The following is a 4,690-nucleotide window of genomic DNA, read 5'->3' as shown; positions in this document are numbered from 1 at the left end:
TAAAACTCTGGTTGCACATAAAAGAGGTTTACTGCAGATCGAGGTTTTTCGGGGAAAAGAGAATCCGAGAAAAATGCTCGTCTCGATACTCGACGTAAAGTCACAAAATGCTTCATGGTTGCTGCCAAGTTGTTTCATTTCCAGTGCTATTGGGAGTAGTAGAGGATGGTTTCGATCCACCGACCTCTCGGTTATGGACCAAGCACGCATCCGCTGCGCCACTCTGCTACGGAACGCATCATTTCTGCTGCCTATCAATTGCAGCCAGGCAGATTTTCGCCCCTGTATCGTTTAACACGAGCACCGCTGTCAGGAAGCTCAGCCACTGCATCACACTGAGAATACAGCAGACAGAAAAAAACAATCAAGAGCAGTTAAAGAGATTGTCTGGACATGTGTAACGACAGGCAAAGGTGCGAGGAAACCGGCAAGACACGGAATTGCAGAATCGATCACTGATATTGAAAGGAATTTTCTGTTGGAAGTGCAAGTTTGCAAATATATTTCCTTTTGTGTCACTGTGGTCTGCCTGTTGTTGAGAGATGTTTTCTGCTGTTGTGTAAAATGCTTCCCTGATGCTGTAAATGTCTTTCCGGCTGTGAAAATACGATCCATCTTGTGTATTATTTATTAAATGTTCTGTGAATAAATGCCCTGCACTGTAAACGTGTTCCTTGTTGTGTCAAAATATTCTCCGTGAAAATGTTTTCTGTTCGGCAGAAAGTTAATTATCTGGTCTCATCATGTTCCATATTAGGTTAAAATGTTGCATGTTGTGCTTCGATGTTCCCTGTTCTTGAGAAACTCTGGTTAAACTGCAACTGGATAACGATCGCCATAATTCGACTGTCTTTTACCCTCTGTTAGTGAATGTGACTGGGGTTTCATATTGTATCCAACACATGCATGTGAGTCAGATTTGTTCTGTATCTGTCCGTCTCCGGTTGCAGTTGCGAATTTTTATTTGTTTTATTCATTTCGAGAGGTGGGCATCACTGACGAGGCCAGCATTCATTGCCAATCCCGAACTGACCTTAAGAAGGTGATGGTTTGCTGCTTTCCTGAACTGCTGCAGTCGCTGGGATGTCGGTCCAGCCACAGTGCTGTTAGCCTAACAGTCTTTCAGGATTTGCAACTGAGACAGTGAAGGAGTATTTCCATGTCAGGTCGGTGAGTGGCTTGCGGGGAGCTTGCAGCGCTGTGGCTGCCATGTATCTGCTGCCGCTATTCTTCGAGATTGTAGAGGTGGTGGGTTTGTGGGTGCAGTCTAATAAGAATAGATGAAAAAATATTGCTCCCATTGCCAGAGAAGATCAGGATGGATTTTAATGCGCTGAGTGTTTAGGACCTGGAATGCACTCCCTGAGAGTGTGGCAGAGGCAGCATCAAATCAGAGCTCTCAAAGAGGAATGGGTTCAGCACCTGAAGTCAATGTATTTGCAGGGATATGAGAAAAGGACTGGGAAAGGGATGCGCTGAGTTGTTCTTGTACAGACCAGCACACAGACAAAGGGCCGAATGGTCTCCCTCTCTTTGTTGTATCCATTCTAAGATTCTAGATGTATGAGTGTTGGACTCATTCTGTATCGCTCTGTCTCTGGCGCGACGTATGTGTGTGATATTCATGATAAATCTATCTGAGAGACTTTGCAAATCTGTACACATTCTATCTGGAAGGTACATAATTGAAACCGGGCCTTTTGTTCTAATTAGCACATGATTCCACACGATCCTCTACTCAAAATCTTCAATGTAACATCATCTGCTTATCTCTGAAATTCATTCTCCATCGGCTCATGACGTAGATTTACCTTCAGTACATCTGCGCCAGTCGACTCAGCTGCTCCAGGTAATGACAAATTGCAAGTTATACTGACTAGATGGGAAAGTACATGAATATTGAATTTTCTATTGGGATTTAATGCTGACATCCAATCATTAATTCTTGTTTGATCTGTCCATGCAACAGCGACAGTGATGTGATTATTTTCCCGCACAACTGCAGTTCTGTATTGCGGCCAGTAGAGGTCAGCATACTGTGGCAGACTGAACTTTAGACATCAGAGAGAGACAGAACAGACAAGAATTGTACACATTATATTGAACTAGGACGGAGGAATTTCGAAATACTAAATTTGTTTGCCATATCAATTCGAAATCTACAAGTACACTGCTTTCCTCTGTGTTCATCATTTAAATACCGGTAAATCAGCAAGGCTATGCTGTTTCAGTGAAGGTATTTGTACCGGTATGTATTTTCTTTTGAACCAAGTGGCATTTTGAATCATTGTTGTTTAGCAGAGTTAGAATTTCATTATGCAACAATGTAATTATTGGTACAAACCTATTAAAGCATATATTACACAAAGTTTTACCTATTTCTCATTGGGGATGGTATATAGAGAGAAATCTACTTTTCTTCATATATATCACTGACAAATACCTGGGTAAGAGTTTTAACAACACCAGGTTAAAGTCCAACAGGTTTATTTGGTAGTAAATGCCATTAGCTTTCGGAGCGCTGCTGCTTCGTCAGATGGAGTGGAAATCTGCTCTTTTCCACTGTGTTTACCCCAGTCCAACGCCGGCATCTCCACATCATGACTATATCTGGGTGTACAAGTTTTAAACTCAAAATTTGCCAGTGGTGCGAAACTTGAAAATATTATGAACTTTAGTGAGAAGGATATTGATAATCTTCAAGAAGATACAGACCTGCTGCTGGAATGGACAGACACGTGACAGATGCAATTTAATTAAGGTAAGAAAGTGTGAAGTGTTATATTTTGGTCCGAAGATCGAGGAGAGGTGAGATAAAATAAAGTGTGTGCCTTTAGTGTTCCTCGTCCCTTGGCACCTTCACCATGCCAAGATGCCACCGTCTATTCACCCTTCACAGAACCCATTGAATATCCAGCCTGAAGTCTGCATTTCACCGTCCACTTGTGCAGTGATCATTAAACATTTAGCACTCCCACGTTCCTATGTACCTTCACTCTGCAACGACTCATTGCTCCGTCGATAACTCAGTTAACGTTGCACCTTCTCTTTGTGCACTGCCCATGGTCGGCTTATCCTGTCCAGTCCCCATTGTGTTTCAGTCTGCTCGGTTATACTGTCCAGATTGCACCAACCTTTCTATTCTGCATAAATAATAAATGAATAAATGGAACCATCCCTTGATTAATAGCTGTCTCATTTCAATGTTTAGCGTTTGAGTTTAATGAAGCGCTGTGTGTGATTCCCGCCTCTATGCTTCTGTACAAATTTAGTCAAAGAACGTTATCTAATTATATCTTCAATTCTCCTTCTCATTGAAAAAGAACTGAGCGGGTGATGGATAATGTGTCAATAGTCGCGTTAAAAAGATAGAGAATGGATTTACAAATTTAAAATCCAAGGGTGACATCAATGCCTGAAGTAGTTTTCAGGCTGTGGCGACAAAAATAACAATGCACATTATCAATTTGAATTGTTCAAAATCATAGAATGGAGCATCCATTGTGGATGAATGGAAACTTTAAACTGTGTAGCTGTGTTGTGCTTCAAAATCTTGTTTTACAGAAATCTCCATTAATCATAAGTGTTGCCTCACCTGCTGAGCATTTTCAACATTTTCTGTTTTTGCTTCGGATTTCCAACTTCCCGCTTTGCGTTGTGTTCTGTGTAGACGTTTTACTGCAATTGATCCGCTCTGTGACAGATGGAGCAGTATGTGTCGCCCAACTATGAAGCCTGCGAGATTACACTCCAAGCTGTTGAAGAGAATGAGGAGGAGAGCTCGGGAGGATCATTCCGTGATGGACAGATTTCCTGTATAAAAGAGATAAAGGTCTGTATTTCCACAGTTGTTTTAACAGACATAAGATGTCCCAACATGACATGCAATCAGCGAAGTTCCTCCTAACTGTTACCGACGTTTTAAATACGAGATTTGTGAACTTATCAGAAGTTTCTACATTGTCAAGAATCCATATATGGACCTGTAAATTAATGTGTTGGCACGTGGCTCTGTGGCGCAATGGATAGTGCGTTGGACTTCTAAATAAGGACAAGTTAGCCATTCAAAGGTTGTGGGTTCGAGTCCCACCAGAGACGGATTTTGGATCAGATTAGTAGCGAACGGTTTGCTTCTTCTTTGATGTGATTCAGTTTCGGCACCGACATTTTCTGCTCTGCCACCTTTCCGTGCTGTTCCTGTTTACTCGGCTCCCAGGAAAACCACTGACTCGAGAAGAAAACGCAAACCCCAGTGGCTTTCTTAAAGTGTGACACAACATTCGCTGGTTGCGTTAGGAGTAACATCATTTTCAATTAGATATTTCGTTTCTTTTGGAACATAAACAAGATTTAAAAACTCACACGCAGCAACAACTTATAAATAACTACAATCAATAAATAAATATCAGTGCACTGCAGCGTGGTGGTGTTATCTTGATGTGTCTGCTGCGCTTGCCCTTCTCGGCTGTCGTGGCCGTGGGTTTGGAAGGTGCTGGCAAAGGAGTCTTGCTGTGTTGCTACAGTGCATCTTGTAGGTGGGGCACACTGCTGCCATTGTGTGTCGGTAGTGGAGGGAGTGAACTTTTATGCATACGAAGCGAATGAAGTGGGATGCTTTGTGCTGGATAATGCCAAACGTCTGGAGTGCTGTTCAAGTTTCATTCACCCAGGAAACCAGGTGCTCCGGTTT

General features: G+C 42.2%; 1 non-coding gene across 1 annotated transcript; it reads left to right on the top strand.

Annotated features, from left to right (window-relative positions):
- The first annotated feature begins 4,007 nt into the window (after positions 1-4,007).
- trnar-ucu (transfer RNA arginine (anticodon UCU)) lies at positions 4,008-4,098 on the top strand. Its single transcript is given in 2 exon segments — positions 4,008-4,044; positions 4,063-4,098. It is a non-coding gene; the product is annotated as a tRNA-Arg (tRNA).
- Positions 4,099-4,690: the final 592 nt, after the last annotated feature.

This window comes from Mustelus asterias, unplaced genomic scaffold (genome assembly GCF_964213995.1).
Source record: "Mustelus asterias unplaced genomic scaffold, sMusAst1.hap1.1 HAP1_SCAFFOLD_152, whole genome shotgun sequence".
Classification (NCBI taxonomy): Eukaryota; Metazoa; Chordata; class Chondrichthyes; order Carcharhiniformes; family Triakidae; genus Mustelus; species Mustelus asterias.
Note: the sequence above shows the minus strand (reverse complement) of the source record. Positions and strands in the feature narration are given on the sequence as shown.